Genomic DNA, 19,467 nt, shown 5'->3' on the forward strand with positions numbered 1-19,467 from the left:
GTTGGGAGACAAACCATCAATCCAGGGAAAGACTGGTATCTTCCAAATTCCTCCCCCAGAAACCTGCTACACCAGTTAGATCAGGGTGGAATAGCGATAGATCTAAATATCCCAAATGGAGAGATAGAGTGGTAAGACCCAAAACAATTTTCAACCAGAGGGAGAGAACTTTATTTTTCATTCCCATCAGGAGAGTGATCTGAATTATACAAATCAGAAATTAGTACCAAAATTACTAATACAAAACAGGTACTACCCCCTACAAATAGGGACACCAAAAAGAAGAACTTCAGGGCTAGAGAGTCAGAGGAGGACGAATGGTTTCAAAAGGAAAGAAGAAATCCCAGGGGACAAAGAGAGGGGGATCCACAAGAGGTGTAATCAATCTATCTTCCAAAGAACTATCTGTGAAACAAATGAGCTTATTAACTAGGGGTCTAAAATTCGCCCCATCTTCTAAACCCAATTTTTAAAATTATTTGTAGAGCTGAATAGGTATATATGAAGTTTATGCCGCAAGAGGTATTTCGCCATTAAGGGCATAAAAAGTCCTAATATTGAGGGGACCCCTATTATTTTAGATAAAGAGGATGAGGAAGCTGTTTATAATTTGGAACAATTATTATTAGAATAGGACTCTACAGTGAAAACAATACCTGTTTCTGGTCTTAATGGTCCAAATGAGGTGTCTAAATTTCGTAAAAAAAAATCTAAATTCTTTCCACTACAGCAGTGGTTCTCAAACTCGGTTCTCAGGACCCCACACAGTTCATGTTTTGCAGGAAACCCAGCAGGTGCACAGGTGTATTCATTACTCACTGACACATTTTAAAAGATCCACAGGTGGAGTGAATATCTCACTTGTGATTCTGTGAGGAGACCTGGAAAACATGCACTGTTTGGGGTCCTGAGGACCGAGTTTGAGAACCTGTGCACTACAGTATGAGAACTCATGTATAGACGCTTTTTACAAAAAGACTTTGGATGACTTTAGATCTATGTGTGAAAAAGAACAGGATATTTTCAAATTTAAACAGAATCTTTCCCACCAAGAATTATCAGCAGCAAAAGAACTCTCATTGGATCCAACGATCATAATCAAAATGGCCGACAATGGAGGTACAGTGGTGGTACAAGATGTATTATTTGAGAGAGGCCAAACGGCTCCTATCAGATGAGACCTATTACCACACCCTCCCCTCTGATCCAACCATTTGTTTTCAGAAAAAACTTAGGGTACTGCTTGATGAAGCACTTGTTAATAGAGCGATTTCCAGAAGGGAATTGAAATTTTTGTTTCCTATTCATCCTATTATTTCCACTTATTACCACCTCCCAAAAGTGCACAAAGATTTAATTTGCCCACCAGGTCTTCCTATTATTTCTGTTGTTGGGTCACTCACTGCAAATTTATCATTTTATGTTGATCACTTTTTACAACCTCACGCTGTTTCTCTGAGATCCCACCTTAAAGACACAACAGATTTATTTAATTGTTTGTCAAATGTAGAGTGGCAACCAAATTATAGATTCTTGACTTGAGATGTTAGTTCACTTTATACTAACATTCCCCATGAGGGAGGAATTGAAGCCACTAGTTTTTACCTTACTGAGGAAAGGGGGGGTCTCTGAGAAACAGCGTGACTTTATATTGTCATCTGTTTTGTTTATACTTAAACACAATTATTTTTTGTTTGATCACCGTTATTTACAGCGCACCGGCACCACAATGGGGACCCGGTTCGCACAGAGTTTCGCCAACCTCTGTATGGGTCGCCTTGAGGAGCTGCTCATTTGGGGGGGGGGAAATTCTGTGCGATTATAAAGATGATTTCTCTTTTATTTGGGATGTTGATGAGGATTCTGTTGATGTGTTTATTGGTTATTTGAATTCAAATGATTTCAACCTCACATTCACAAGCACTTGTCACTCAGAAACAATCACTTTTTTGGACATCAAGCTGGATATCATAGACAACTGCATACAAACCCCTACTGTCCGAAAGGAAGTAGATACATATAATTATATTGACTGCAAAAGTAATCATAATAGGAAATGGTTGGATAATATCCCTTCAGGACAATTGCGATGGATTCGTCGCAATTGTTCTGATAATAAAGTATATGTGGAACAAGCTGCTGTTTTGGTGAAAGCCTTTACGGATAAGAACTATCCAGAAACAGAAATTCAAAGTGCACTAGACTCAGTGTCAAAATTAAAAAGAATAGATTTATTAAACCCAATGGGGAATTAAAAGAAAAAAGTGGATAAATATGGTATTGATAAGTCTAACATTTTTGTTTCCAGATACAACACTTGTGCGTATAAAATTAAAAATATATTTTTTTAAAACTTTTCGATAGTACAAATGGATCCCCTCCTAAAATCTGAGTTAAAAATCAGGTCCAATGGTGATCTTTAAAAGGGCCAATAACTTAAAAAATATACTGGCTCCAAGTTTCTTTATAAATTCAAATAAAAATATAAATAAAAATATCAACAATAAAAATACTGACATTCATGGTTTTTTTGGATCCATCTGTGAAAACTACTGGATGTGATAAGTGTGGCCATACCCGCTGCACCACATGTTATTTCATTAGACATAGAACTTTGACCCGTATGGCCAAAGATTCAGTTAGAAATTTTCCAATTCAATCTTTTATTAATTGTAACAGCACATATAATATTTATTTATTTGAATGTTCGTGTAAGTTACAGTATATTGGGTGCACTACTAGATCTCTCAAGATCAGGTTTTGCGAGGATAGGAGGAAAATTATCAATGGGTATTCAAAACACAGCGTCTCAAGACATTTTAGTTTGGTCCATGATAAGAACCCTGGTGGTTTAAAAATCATGGGCATTGAATCTATTGCCCCCACTTCTAGAGGGGGTCACAGATACCATAGACTCTGCATGCGGAAGGCATTCTGGATGCACACATTGCGCACAGTGTTTCCAGAAGGCCTAAATGAGACGATAGAAATGGATTTTGATTAAGGGGGCTCTTTTTGGATTTCCCCCACTCCTTTTCCCCCCTCTCTCCCCCCTTCTCCCCCCTTTCCTTGTATTTATGGTGGTTCCCTCTTTTTTCTGCAGAAACTTATGTCATACTTGTGAACTTGTTAAGTCTTCATAGTGACAGTTAATAATAATATCTGGGATATGTGCATGGGTTAATTTATTGGTCCTTTTTTAGCAACATAGACCCTACTGGATCATCTTACCTATAAATATTATTTATTTGTATATTTCTAGTTCATAGTGTTATATTGCATATTATTAAGTTATTAGCTCTGTCTCCTTTTCTGTGTGCATTGCACTGTTTCCTATAGGCTAGAAAGATCTAGCTGTAGTGGTTTTCTTATAAACATCAATGTTATTTAGCATTCATCTATATATTAATCTTTAGTGATATATTGCTTAGTTTTAATTTATTAGTCTTGTCTCCTTTTTTGTTTGCATTATAATGTATCTTAAAGGCTGTGTCAATTTGTATATTGAATATAAAATGTTTGCCTTTTTGATGTGCGTGATATTGTATTCCAAAGGCTGTGTTAATCAGATTGCTGATTGAAACAATTGGTAGCTACACAGATGCTTTTTAATTAATTAATGAGGTGCAGGATAAAGGCTGTCCTCACAGTGGAAGGTACTTCATTGCCTTTTGAAAAAACCACTGCAAGAGGGGAGAAACGCATCAAGATGTTCTTTGGACTGCTTTTCTATCTATTGCCCATACTACACTGCTGTACCCCATCTGTGGAACCATTGCTTGGTGATTTGCACTACCTGCATATGATTACCCACCAGTGTTGCTGAGACACACTGACGGACATTGCTGAGCCTGTTTGTGCGGACCATCATTCCTGCTTTCTGTTGCCACCACTGGACGGGGGATTCCCCATAGAGGCACACTGCCCAGCCCTCACCCCTTGCGTCCTGTTCGGGAGATGCTGAGGCACGAACGGCTCACTATCCTGCACGACTCCCCTGTTTGTGAATTATTAAAGCCATGTTTAGTCCCACAGTTAGCCTCCAGAGCGGCACTGGCCATAGGGACAACATCACACCTACTTGCTCTTATTTGTCTGGGAGTTGCAGGAGCAGCTGGTTCCTAAGGAGTCCTTGGAGCTTTGAGTCCATCGGGACAGGTGAGATACTGGCCTACGGGTTTGGTCTGGAGACCCCCCGCTATTACATTCACATTACCAAGATTTTTGTTAGCTCCACAACCCCACAATTTAGGGAGTCACTCCATATCAGGCTCTAACAGAGTGACTATAACTACTATACAGATTGATATAATTCTGGTTGCTAATAGCAACATATGTTGATTACCATCAAGGCTCTACATAGAGTTTTAAACATCTATCTTTTTTCCTATGATATTTTGGGAACAGTATGTGTTTAGATTATCAATGCAATACTTAATCTCTTTCTTCAAATCAAAGTGCAATGTTCATTTATGTTTTTTAGAGTTGAACTGCAGTTCATTTTTTCATATGTTCAATAAAATAATATATTTATAATTTTCACAGCCTATGTTTTATATATAGTGATTAGCGCAGACACCTTATTTGTATTCTTGTACCTTTATGAATGCTCTGGCGGTGAGACTTCAGGTTGGCATACCTGTTTCCTCCAATCTCCCTCCTCTCAAGAGTCATCAGAAAGTTCAAGCAGGATGATACTAATAGCTCCGGCCTAGCCCAGGAGGCATTAATTCTCTGATCTGATGTGCCTATCCACAGACAGTCCACTTCCACTGCCTCTGACAGGATCTGCTAATGCAGGGTTCTTGTCTTTACCACGATTTACCCCGACTGGATTTACCTCAGCAGAATTCCGTCTTAAAAGCCAGGGGTTTTTCCTCTTCTGTGATTCAGATGATGCTGAGAGCAAGGAAGCCTGCTTCTGCTCGCATCTATCACAGAATTTGGCATTCATTCTTTCTTTGGTGTTCCCATAGAAAATATGACCTAGGATTTTCAAGGTATCAAGAGTACTTGGGTTTCTGCAGGCATTAGACTTAGGTCTTCATCTGGCTACCTTGAGAGTCCAAGTTTCTGCTTTGACAGTTTGGTTCCAGTGCAAGATTGCCCCTCTGCTGGATCTTAGAACATTCGTGAAGCTTCCTTGGATGTGGTTCGAGCAGTTAGTATTTATGTGGATCGTACCAGCTCCTTCAGGAAATCAGAGTCTCTCTTTGTCATATACTGTAGATTTCACAAATGAGGTTGGCCAGCAAACAGGCTCTCTGGCTTTGTATGACTATTTCTCAACTCTGTACTTAGGGTGACAGCACATTCCACTCAATCTGTTGGACCATCGTGGGCGGTAAAATGTGGGGTCTCGGCTGAGCAGCTTTGCAAAGCAGCCACTTTGTCTTCCGTTAATACGTTATCAAGCTTTATGCTTTTGATAAGTCTGCCTCCCAGGATGCTTCATTGGGGCGGTGGATTCTCCACTCTGCACAGTAGCATCCCCACCATTAAGTGAACTGCTTTAGGAGATCCCCAAGGTAGATCCTGTTGACCCTATGTAACGCTAAGGAGAAATACAGAATTACAGTATTACATACCTTGATAATTCCTTTTTTTTTAGGTCCATAGGGTCCACAGGGCACCCACCCTGATGCACCTGGCCTCAGTTGGGATCTGTTCTTTAGCCCTTTTTTCAGATTCCCTCTTCATATGTTGATTGTTTCTTGTGGTAATTGTACTTCCTTTTCCACTCTGTCTCTTGCCATTAGGCTTGGTTACAAACTGAAAGCCTGTGGCTGGGGGCGGGGTATACAGAGAGGAGGACCAGTGCATGTTGGGAGCTCCAGAGCTTTCCTATTTGGTGCATTGGATGTGATCCAACTACATACTCCCAAGGTAGATCCTGTGGACCGTATGGACCTCGAATAAAAGTAATTATCAAGGTATGTTATACCATAATTCTGTATTTTTTCTTAAAAAATTGGAACATGTAAGTATATACAGTAAATAGATCCCAGCTGTACTATTATCATTATCACACTTTATTTACAGTATAAGGTGCCACAAGTGTACAGTACATTACAGTACCAAAACATAAATAGAGCACAATTAATAATTAGTACCATAATTCTTAGGACAAAATATGGCAAGCAAGGTACTGTACAGTAAACATAGAAGTATGAACCTGACTCCAGTAGTCATGGCACAAGTAGCAGAAGTACAGTAGAGTCACTGGGAGAGACATGAGTGAGGGGAACCTTCTGGGCAACTGTAAATGGTCACTGATTAGATGAAGGCTGTCAATGAAGTGCTAGAGAAGAGGCCTATAAGAATAGGAGGTCCATGTTTTTGGGGATTTACAATCCAGGGGAGAGTGCAGACAGAGAGATGTCATGAGGCATGAGCATGTACAGTAGATGGGGAAGTAAGCAAGGTAGAAACTGGGGAGAGTTGTGACTGGGGAGGGTTGTCGAGCTCAGCTGCTTCATCCTCTGTCTCTACCTCTTTGCGGTGGTGTGGTTCTGGGCCTGTGTAAACAGAAAAAATAAAAAACGTTTGTCTTAAAAAAAATGTGAACTATAGTCTAGTGTGTACACATCATGTAACTCTACAGTTTATGTCACATAAAGCTCATTCACGTTATGTCACAGAGTAATTGTTCAGTGATGGCATTATACAGTGCCCTTCAAACCCAAATATTCATTTCTAAGGCATGTTGTCACTGTGAGTGCCACACATCACTGCAGAACAATGTCGCACGGACTGGCACTGACTTTTCTAAAATTAGGTGTTATCTTACAGAAACCTGTATCTAGCATAATATACTGTAATAATGAATGAAGAACACATTTACTGTATAAATTGTTTTTCAAAAGTGTACTCAGGACTTGCACACTGAATGATTTAATTCTTTATTACATACTCAATTACATGATGAGACATAATACGCCATGGCACAGCATGACTAGCAGGGTGCACTATATGGTGTATGGAGCAAAGATGTAGTAGGACACATCTGTACTATAAATAATTACGGCTGTACCAAGAACTGGGAGCACACCTATGAATCTCAGTGTGCTTTACACAGATAAACTCTAAAACTATAATTTGCAGGGGCAGAGCAAAATATTCCTGGCCCCATAGCAAAATTGTAAGGAGGACTAATAGATGTGGTTTATTTTTCCAAGAACTCAATGAGCTCTGCTGAATGTGCAAGGGGGTCATGTTATCAAAACATTCTAAGTCAATTTTAAAAGGTCTTTAGAAATCATCCATGTAAATAAAGGTGACTCACCTAATAATCAAAAGATGATACATGAAATAAAATGCATATTATTTTTAACAGGTTTTGTGATTATATAAAAAGTTAGATTGCTTGGATTGCTACCAAGAGGCCCTTAGCAAAAAAATTAAGCTGAGTGTTCCAGATGTAGTACAATGCATATTTCTATATTTAACTCATATCTACTTAGTCATACTGTATAAAACATTAATTTGTCTAGTGTCAGCTGAGGTCAATTCTATCTCTCGAAAAATAGATCTGAAAGCAAAGCACTTGACAGCAAAACCTGATTATACACTATGCCTTAAAAAAATTCACAATACTTTGTATGTGTGTGTACCCATATATAGAAAGTCAAGATAACCTGAATACCTGAAATACATACACAGTACCAACTTTAAAATTTAAAAAAGGATAACTCCTGTTTCCGAAAACTTTTAAACCAAACCCCTATTCTAATTTTTGTGGTTCCTACCCATGGGAACTGTTCTGTGCTATGGGTATACGGGATGAACTGTTCCTACACATCCTATCAGATTGAAGCTTACAAATGTGTTGTCCCTGCCCCCTTAGCTAGTTATTACAATACTTGTGTGTGAATGTTATTATGGCAAAAGGTTGCAGCAATAGTCCCTCTATCCCACTGTGACCCTGAAGTGAGGATAGGATTGTTCAAGATCTGGTGGGAGTAGGGTCCATTACAGCATAACTTTGCTGGCTCCTGTGTACAACTATGGGTACTTACCTGTTCATAGCCATGTGTGTCAAACTAGAAATGTGCCATGTTGTGTCTGTTGGTCTGTTGATAGAGAGATGTGTTGGTGTTGCACATAAACCTGAAGGTCTGTATGAATTTTGTTGAATAGGAGGAGAGGAATTAGAAGATACACAACATAGACAACTGTAAGGGATGTGGAAACATATTTTATAATTTGCCAAATCAATACACACAGCTTAATAAAAAGATATAAGAATTCAGTGTACAGAGTGTTGAAGAGAATAAACTGTATATTGTGGTAGAGAGAATGCCCGCAAATGGGGTAGATAGACTTGTACTGGAAATAGGGGTGGACGTGTGTCCAAAAGTGATAATGACAAATGTGTAAATATCATATACTAGTAAAGGGACCTGGGTCACCTCAATCTGACGGCTGCTATCCCGACCCCCACCACTCTCCCTCTTGGATAATGAGAAATAATATGACTGAATACTGAAGTTGTGAAAATGTGATAATAGAGCAAGGATAAATTTAGTATTCCAATAACAGGATACTCAAACATGCAGTCACTAATAAAATATAACTTTTATTTGTATTTAAAAGGGAATTATATAACCATATGGTGATGTATTATGTAACGTGAGTGTAATTAGTTATCAGTTAAAAAACAGACACCCTATTGGCAGGGTATATTTCCCAGCTTCCTTAATACTGGAACTGAGCTATATGTAGCAATACAATTACCTGAGTTATGTGTACACACAGGAAATGATTGTCCCTTCAGTGGAATTATTGCATCTTCATAAATTTTTCTATAGCAGAAAAAAAGTTTTCACTGCTCATAATCATTACAATTCCACCAGGCATGCACACCTGGCTGCTATTACTCCATACTTTTGTGCTGGGGAAACAACACAATTACCTATAAACAAATCATATATTTTTGTTTTATGAAGTTTACAATTGTAACAGTTTTTACTGATACAATGTTGCCATGCCATGCAATTGTAGTGAAACTAGCCTTGCATGCTGTTCATTATTCTACCAGTGGATATTTTCTGTTCACCTGCAATGGTCAAATCAATTATTGTTTTCAGTTTTCATTCTGTTTAAGATAAACACAACATCATTATGCTTTAATTCACAGTATATTTTACACTTGTCCAGATCTTATGTTGAGTTATAATTATCAATGTTTAAACATGAAGCCTCAATCACCAACTTTCTCCTGTCAGCTGTCCTAGCTTTATAAGGGTTCAGTGGTATTTTTCAATCAACATGTAAAGGATATGCAATCATTATTGTTCAATAAGGGATACGTTCAGAATCTCAACAGAGGGGAGTCCGGCATTCAGAATGCCGAAGCCAGAATCGCAACCATTATCAGAATACCAGTGCCGGCATCCCGACCACCGGGATCCTGAAGGTAAGTAGAGGGGTTAGGTGGAGGGTTAGGGTTAGGCACTAGGGGGAGGGTTAGGTTTATGCACAGAGGAGGGAGGGCTAGGGTTAGGCTAGAATTACTTACCTAGTGCCATCGGGATTGTAATCTGGTCAGAATGCCAGGGTCTGATTTCTTACCGCCAGGATCCAGAGCGCTGGCATACCTTACCCATCCCATTTTATACAATTATTTAAAAATAATTTGCTTACTACTCCCTATTTACCTACTTACTACTACTTTACCTACCAAATTTAATTACATAAGGTATCCTGCATAAGATCTTGTTCTCTGCATGTTGCTGAAATCAGAGGCTATAAATAAATCTCTGTGTTCCCATATAAACTTCAGTAATTGCCGATTAATTGTGAGTATCCTAGTTAATGTATAAGTCATCCTAGGTTATCTCACTTATTTCATATTGCATATAATTTAGAACTTTTCATTCAACATAGCATTTATATATAGCAGGGGCTCATACACACTAGCTTGCAACTGCAATCCAGTGTACTGCAGACAGGCTACAGTGTGTTTGTTTGTCAGGCATAGTAGCACCTGCAATCCAGGCTGTTGAATATATGTTTTCCTAAAGTTAACTTCTTGTAGTTGATTTTTCACAATGATATAATCTATCTACACTGCAGTATATAATTTATATTGTCAATTGTGTATAAGGGTAGAGAGACAGTGTGATTTTGAGATTAGTTGTCCAAAAATACTGTGTTGTGATATGTCTGATTGAACTACACCACAAAGAAAGAAGACCTTTTTTCCTGCAATAAAAAAATAACAAGTGCAAAAAAATTTTTTTCTGGTGTCTAAAATAAAATCTTCAGTGTTTTTATAAGGGTGTGGTATAAACGATTGACAGTGTGTAGATAGAGAGTCAATAGGTCGACACCAGATGGTCAACAGGCAATATGGTGACAGGGTCAACAGATTTACAGTTTTAGAGAATCAGTGTAAAGTATGTTACTGTCCTTACTGGGTGTGGTCATTATTTTGAAGTGCAGCTAACAAGGAAAAGACCACACCCATTAAAAACAGTAATATACACTGACTTTCAAAAACATACATTATTGAAATGTTAGTTAAATTAAATTATAAAGGACTTGCGATTTTTTTGACACCAGATAAAAGGCTTTTATGCAATTAATATTTTGAAGTGCAGATAACAAAGATATATGCGCAAAAAGCCTTTTTTCTGGTGAGAAAACAAAATATCATCTTTTATAATTCAATTTAAATCATATTTCAAAAGTGTGTGCTTTTGAGAGGCAGCAACTATTATGGTGCATACACACGATCAGATTTTTCCTTCAGATATGAACGATAACGATTTAAAAATCGTTCAGTCGTTCATATCTGAAGGAAAATCGTTCATATCTGACAAGCCTGAACGATGGACGATCAACGATGCGCGTTCCCGATGGTCAGATAACGATTTCTGATATCTGATGTGTTTGCAGTCAGACTTGGACGATTCCATTCATTTTAATGCAGTCAAAATCGTTCAATCGTTCAAATCGTTCAAAACTTTGGTAAAATCGTTCAAATCGTTCAAATCGTTTAATCGTTCAATCGTTCATCTGACAAATCTGACAAGTCTGACAAATCTGACCGTGTGTACGCTCCATTGAAAAAAAAGCTTTTTTTTCTGGTGTAAAAAAACTCAAATTTTTTATAATTCAATTTAAATGATATTTCAAGAGTATGTTTTTTAGAGTCAGCATACATAACTGTTCTTATGATGTGTGGTCATATCCTTGTCAGCTGCACCCCAAAATAATAAGTGCTGAAAAGCATTTTTTTAGCACTTCAACATCTACTTTTATATATATAATGAATATATATTTTCATTAAATATATTTTTTTGTAATGATTTTAATGTATTAACACATAAAACGTAAATAACCAGCCTACTAAATCAAACTGCTAAATATGGCTCCAACATTGCAAAAAGAACGATTGTATCTATCCAGGACCTAACCACCCAACAGCTGAAAACAGTTGAAATCATGGGTGGCTGTATATATTCCCCACCCCAATTCAATCATCACTTTGCCTTCTAAGGAAACTGGGAGTGTGCTTGTACCCGGAGAAACGCGTCAAGGATCCACACCACCTGCTGCTTTGGAGATCGCCTTACACGGAGCTCCTGTCAGCTATATAGCTAGCTCTGCTGGACATCAGCGAGCCACTCGCCTCACACTAAACTCTTGCTGGCTGCAAACAGCCAGCTCCATTGTATACCTGCGAGCCACTCTGCTCCAAACGGCATCTTACTGAGATACTGTGGAACAGAGACTATCCAAACCAGGTGGAACATATACTGGAACAGAGGAATCCAAGCCTTCCAACGGACCCCCTCCCTACCATGGAGAGATGGTCCCACACTGGAGTGTCAGCTGCTATCACCCGCTGGTGAATCTATCTAACAGTGTCTGGAAAAGGTTTACATCGGACCTCCTGCCGTGGACATCCACGCCTCGTTCCACATATTACTTTGCAAGTATATTAGCTGGCATAAACCAGTAATCATTTACTGTACCTTCACAACTGAACACCTTTTGATACAAACTTACCCTTTGTTCATTTTTGTGACTTTGAAACTGGGAACAAGTTGTGTGATTATTCACTTTTTATAAGTCACATTATTACAGTGAATTGTGGATTGCCTGAGATCAAAGTGCAGTTTAATATCACACGGGACATCTTATTGTATTAATATATGTCCGTTTTCTATTTCCTTTTATTTATATTTTTCTATTATATGTACAAATTATTGCCATACATCCTGCTATTTTCAATCTAATAAGGATTCATTGAAATGTTACTCATAACTTTTTATTAAGAAGAATTCATACATCTATAAGAATTTTTAATAAATTGTTTTTACTGAATTCTACCTGGCGCTGCACTAGTTTTCTTTTCCATTGTTGTATATTGTGGGATGCAGAGCCCACTGTGGTAGCTGCCAAATTGAATTCAGAGTATTAATCGTTAGAATACGAGCTCACCTGCTTTTCTTATTCTCAATCTGATACAATAAGCTTTAATAGAATGGTGGAGGATTAATTTAATGATAATATACAAATTAGCATGTCACACTGTCCCTGTTGCATTGTGCTTGGTTTGTTAAACTGTGCATGTCCTTTTAATATACAACATAAGGGTGGGTTGGAGGACCCAATGACAATTACACTGTGCACCACTTTTCATTATGAGCTTTGCCAAGGTTTTTGTCAAGGCTTGAAAGGCGTTGTTTATTTCTGCACTTGCTGGGTGTTTTGCTCATGAATCAAAATTATATTACAATAATACAAAGAAAAATTCTGATTGCATGAAGTTAAGGTTATTATTACAAGTCTCCATGCGATAATCACCATTATGCTCCTGTAACTTACAGTATTATCACTTTCTACTTTCAACAATTATTAATTTCTATTGTTGTCCTGGGCCTGTCACTTAAAGGTTGGATTCACTGTGTTTGAAAACTCACATTTAGATACTTTTTTGTAATAGTTTTAATAGGTTTTTTCAATATATTTAATTTATTTTTATTTTTAATAATGTTTTACCTAATACTAAATACTTAGAACTCCACCTACAAACACCTATATTGGCTTGAGGCCTGTAATTTTATTGGAGAAGTGTGTTGGTAATAATATATTATATGTTCTACTAGCTACTACTTCTTGATTAATGACAAAATTATATAGGGTTGTATAGTTTATTAAATGCCACCCTGTTTGCCAATGATGTGGCACTTTGTTTCATAGATGTGCTATATTATTTTATTTAAAATGCCATGTATTTGTGCCACTGCTCTGTTGCTTAGTTTAGCCAGCGAGTCTGCTGCAACCTTTGGCCAATATTGGTGAAAACTATATTATAAACTGTGAGGTGTTAAAAAATGAACGGAAATCAATGTAATTGATGTTAATACTATAGGAAAAAACATTTTTTATAATTTTTTTAATTAAATTCAAAACCAAAACCCCCAAAAATTGAGAGTTGTTTAACCAAAACATGATGATTATTTAGAACCAAAACCAAACATGGGGATCTGCACACATCTCTACTTTCAATTTCCATGGACAGTTGAAATCCGCCAGTGGAATCAAACACTCCACCATCGGCACTCCTTTGTGATTCCATCGACACTTACAATGTCCTATGGCTAGCGCAGATTCAGTGAATGCAGCTGCGATTACTGACACGCCACTGACTCTCCCATCACACTCCCCTGAGATGGCCTTTTTGAGTTCACTTCAGGTCACATCCCAGCAATGCACATGCCTTTCTGCCATCATCTCAAATGAGTGCGATCGCATATGCAACTACGATCTCTGCATACACTCAGTGGTATGCATGTGCTGTAGGGGTTTCCCGAACTCCATGCACAGTAGCAAATAATCGCTCAACTGCGCAAAGATTGACACTGAATCAGATGCTGAGACATAATTAGGGAAGAAAACTGTTTTGCAATGTGGCATTCATAAAAAGTGTTGGAGAAAGAACACAGGGATTATTCATTATGGACGAAGCCATAGGTGAAACGCGCGTCTGCTCGGTAGCAGGGAGCCTCCGGAGTGTACGAGGGGACTCCTGCTCTCTGGACCCACCGCCGCTACACACACGGAGGTATCTGTTCTGTCTCTCTTCCAGGGACATCCGGCGCTGCACCACCTCACGTATTGTTCCCACTGCGCTGTCTAATGACAACAGGGGGGTGAGGTGCGCTCATTGCAGACACCGGCTCTGTCTCTTCTGTTGCTTCCCTTAAGGCACTATAGACGCCATTACTTACCATTGGTAGCAGCTCTCTAGTGATCATCTATATATTTTATCTTCCAGGTCCAACATAGTTGGCTCTATACATTGCCTTTACTCACTATCACTGACACCATTTATTTCCCAGGTATTTTACTATACTTAGCCTGGGCTTCATTAGTTTGTATTCACCACTACACTATTTCATACCCTCATGGTATATGTGGAGAGTCCGCTCATATCCCATTCAATACTACGGTACATGGGATACAGAAGCTACTCATCCCCTTACCTTAAGTGAGAGGTATCTTTTCTTCATTTTCTTTATTATTTTTAGTATTTACACTTTATATACATCAGATGTTGTATCAACCACTCACGTAAATTGTTTATTTACAGTTTTACACTGTGTTCTAAGTGATTATTGACATCTGGATTCATTTGTGGATAGTCACGCTTTTATTTATGTACTATTGCACATATAATACCTGAGCAACTTTATATATATTTTCATTTTATTTATGTTTGCACTAATTGTCACTTCACTGTTGACTACATTATTTGGTCTCATTTGTTAACTGTTTGGAGCTTTTGTGAAGGGTTTATGCTCCATGTACACATATGTGTGCACTAAATACATTGTGTCATTTCATTCATACTGAGAAGACTCAGTGCCTGCTTTTGTGTTTGATTTGAACTGCTGGTACGCTACAAGTTCAACATTATCACCAGCATTTCTGATATTTTGAAGTCTGACTATAGGACTGTTATCATACAAGTGCTTAGAACATCATTGCGTGGTTTATTATAACAATACGGCGGTGTTTTGGTCCAGTGTTTATTTCCAGAATTTTTCTGTTGACCTTTTCTATTGTATATACACATATATTCACCTATTGTTTATAGCAACAATAACAGCATATATCTATGACTAATTTATAGTCTATTTATTATATTTGTCTATGCTGTATATGCTCTCTATTATTCTATTGCAGTACTTACCTTACACAGGTAGATTATTGATTACCTTCTCCTGTATACTTATCCTATTACATTGCTAATTATATACAGGTTGGTTATTGATTATCTTCTCCTGCGTACTTAAGATATTTATTCTTTTCTATGTTTCATGTTGTTTAGTCCTGTTAGTCCTTGTTTTACAATATAGAATAAAAGTTATGTTTTAATTGTCTAGGCAGATATTGTGCCCCTACAAAAGAGAGAACTCCCTCTTTTCTCTATACATTATTCATTATGAGCCTGATTCAAATCCATTCGCTATCTGCGTACGCTCGCTAGATGCATATGCAAATTTGTCAAAGTGACGCCATGGGAAGCGATCGCTCACTAAGGCATAAGCATGCCCACCATGTCTTAGTGAGCGGCCACTTTGTATATGCATACGCCCAATCGCACAGGCAGAGCCGTCCACCAGCAACACGTCATCTCCAGGAAGTGTATTAAAAGATTGGCTTTGTGAGGAAATCAGTGTAAAAAAAAGGCAAGTGATGTGTACTATGAGGCTGCCTGTTAATTATGCATGCCTCTAAAATGGTGTTGAAACACTCAGGCATGCCTGCGTTCACATCTCCAACCCCCTGTTATTAGTGTCCTTCCCCTGTTACCACCCACAAATGGCCTCTCCTCTCACTCATTATCCTGGGCTGCCTTTGCTGGGCGAGCGAGAGGGTTGCGATCACAGTGTGTAGTTTGTGCACACGCAGAACGAAGTGTGTGCATGCGCAGAACATCAGGCCGCTTGCGAATGCACATGGTGAGTTAGCAGCTCTGAATCAGGCCCTATGATCACAGCTCACTGCAGCTCATACTGTATCTGGCTAGGTTGTAGAAGTGGGAACTAAGGGCCTGATTCAGAACCGCTCGCAAAAAGCGAGCGCTCGCTCTGAATCAGGGTCGCCGCATGTTCTTTTTTGTTCGGCCTCCTGGCCACTCGCTAAGCTGTGGGTGACCACCCACAGCTTTAGTCAGCGGCCAGATGATGGTCGCGACCATCACGACCATCGAGCTTGCGACGAGACCCTTGTGGTAGGGTCTCGTCCGTCGCAAGCCCCAGTGAGCTTCCGGCTCTAATAGAGCTGGAATTTCACCACTGACATCACTCGTGATGTCAGTGGGGCCGCCCCCAAACAGCAGGTGTTCCTTCGTTTGGGGGCGACCTCCGTTTGGCCAGCCACCCCCCCAACACGCCTACCAAACGGGGCGAGCAGTCAATCAACATCGACAGCCGCCCCTTTTGGATGCGAGCACCGGAGCGAGTGATTTCTCATTCACGCACGCACAGTGCGCTCGCCTCCCGTGCGCACTGCCCGGCCATCGACACGCTTGCGAGCGCATAGCGCTTGCGAGCGGGTCTGAATCAGGCCCTAAGTGTATGAAAAGTATGCTAGGTTCCAAAGTTTTCAATTTGAATGACAGAAAATAAGTAAATTACCCATAATTGTCCCAAAAACTCAGCAGAAACACCAATGTGTAGACATAATTTATGTATATATTCTAACATAGGTTTAAAATAAATGTAACTATCTATCTGTAATAGCCAAAACATATTTTGAAATGAAAATCAAACTTATGATATGCTTGTGAAATAAATGGCCTTGTACTTTCCAAAATGTCTATGTGGAAAATCATCATGCATTGGCATTTTTCTGTTTATGGATGAAATTCAATTATGTTTGGCAGCATTTAAAGCTTTGTTGCTTCAGTAGTATGATTTGTTTTAAAAATGATTGTAAGCCGTCAGTGAGAAGACTTGCCTGACACATTTATTTCAATATGCACTTCATTCATTTTCCAATTGAGCTAACTTGCTGAATTAAATTTTTCATAGATTCTGTAATAGTGTTTTTGTATATAATATAGAGATGCAGCAAGCGTTACACCTGGTGCATGGTCCAATCTTAATCCTGTACATCAAATAATTCCTGAGTTGCAGTTTTGCAGTGTGATACAATATCAGAACTTGTTGGGAAGTTTGGAATTAAATGTTCTTTCTTTGTTTTAAGATCTTATGCTGTGTTATAGGGATTTGAGGTTCCCAGTCCACTAAGTACTTTAGATAAAAATTTTAAAAACCTATTGTGCATTAGTTTTTAAAAAATTTTATGTATCTAAATGTAAAATTTATGTTATGAAAATCTTTTATCGGGATTACATACAGAGCATAGAATTGTGACAGTATTATTATTATTATCGTTTATTTATATGGCGCCACAAGTGTTCCGCAGCGCCTTACAAAGTACATAAACAAATAATTTGACAACAGACTTACAGTAAAAAATAGGACAAGGACATGGATAATATACATTGATACATAAGTGACCATAACACCAAGATATGCAACAGAGTGTAAGCAACCAAGTGTTAGGTGCCATGGTGGGGGGTAAGAAGTAGGTGAAAGTAAAGTAAGGAGAAGCACAAGAGGGTAGAGGCCCTGCTTGTAAGAGCTTACATTCTAAAGGGGAGGGGCAGACAAACAGGTGTGACATAGATGGGGTAAACGGAGGAAGGAGCATGTTGCAGCAAGTTAGGATGGGAGCTGGAAGGCTTTGATGAAGTAGTGGGTCTTGAGAGCCCATTTGAAGGATTGTAAAGAGGAGAAGAGTCTGAGAGGGAGAGAGTTCCAAAGGTCGGGAGCAGCACGGGCAAAATCTTGGAGGCGGGAGTGTTAGGAAGTAATCAGTTGGCATGAGAGGCGGCGTGCATTGGTTGAGCGAAGGGGCAACCAGGAGAGTGGAGGGAGATGAATTCAGAGATGTAAATGGGAGAGGAATGGGTGAAGGCTTTGTAAGCAAGTGTGAGAACCTTGAATTGGGTTCTAAAAGAGAAGTGGAGCCAGTGAAGGGCTTGTAGGAGAGGGGAGGCAGATGTAGAGCGTTTGGAGAGGAAGATGAGTCGAGCAGCAGCATTGAGGACAGACTGGAGAGGAGAGAGATGGGAGTTGGGGAAGCCAGATAGGAGAAGGTTACAGTAGTCCAATCTGGATATGACCAGTGAGTGTATGAGGGTTTTGGTGGCATCCTGGGTGAGAAAGGGTCTAATTTTGGAAATATTTTTGAGATGGAAGCGACAGGACTGTGAGAGGCTCTGGATATGTGGTATGTAGGAGAGGGAGGAGTCCAGGATAACTCCAAGACAGCGCACTTTGGGGCTAGAAGAGATAGTTGTGCCATCAATTGTTAAAGAAATAGTGGGAAGTGAGGTTAAGTTGGAGGGTGGAAAAATGATCAGCTCAGTCTTAGACAAATTAAGTTTAAGAAATCGCTGGGACATCCAGGAAGAAATAGCAGAGAGACAGTTGGAGATACGAGTGAGGAGAGAGGGGGAGAGGTCAGGGGAGGAAAGGTAGACAGTACATGAACACCATAAATAAAATAAAAGAAAACACTGTATTTGACAGATACAAAATGTCAAATGACATGATTTTAAGGCTCCTAAAAATAGTAACTTATTTAAATGAAGTTTGGAATAATCAAATAAATATTAACTAATTAGTGTGAATATGACCTAATATGGTATAATAAAGAACAAAGTAATATACAGTTTCAATGTCAAGCAAACAATGTCAAGTATACAGTAATTTAAAAGAAATTAATAAATACTTTTGTAAAATATAGATTCAAATTGAATGCGCATGCCTTTAGGAATGATTTAGGAAAGACGTACCTAGTCCTTTTAGACCACTGAAGTGTTGAAAATATTCAGCAATTCTTTCTGTTTAGCCAGCTTTAATAATTATGCAAACATGGACAATGTACAGACAATACTACTATAGCAAAAGAGTTAGTACAAAACAGATAAGATAAATATATTTTTTTTCATTCTCAATCCTTATTTTCTTTTTAAAGTTAAAATATATACAATCTATTGCTGTGAGGGTAACAGAATATTTACTCTTAATGGACCTGGTTGCTATATTTAATAATTATACTCAATTTAATTTACCGGCAGTAATTGCATTTATAAAAGATTGTTCGTTAATATAATATGATTATGGAATAATGTGAAAAGTTAGGAAATAATGCACTAATGTGGCCCTGATTGCTCCCAAAGATATGTTTGTAAAGTTCCTGTGTGTTAGCATCAGAGGTTAATATATCTTGTTATAAGACACTTAGGTATGAGGGATTCCTTTGTGCCTACTTATGGTAGCATCTTTTATAGCATTCTATATGACCACTTCTGAACCCCATTGAATAAATACACAACACACCACAGCTGGTGGAAGAAGTTCCAAATTA

Source organism: Taudactylus pleione, unplaced genomic scaffold (assembly GCF_031769625.1).
Source record: "Taudactylus pleione unplaced genomic scaffold, aTauple2 ptg000054l, whole genome shotgun sequence".
NCBI lineage: Eukaryota > Metazoa > Chordata > Amphibia > Anura > Myobatrachidae > Taudactylus > Taudactylus pleione.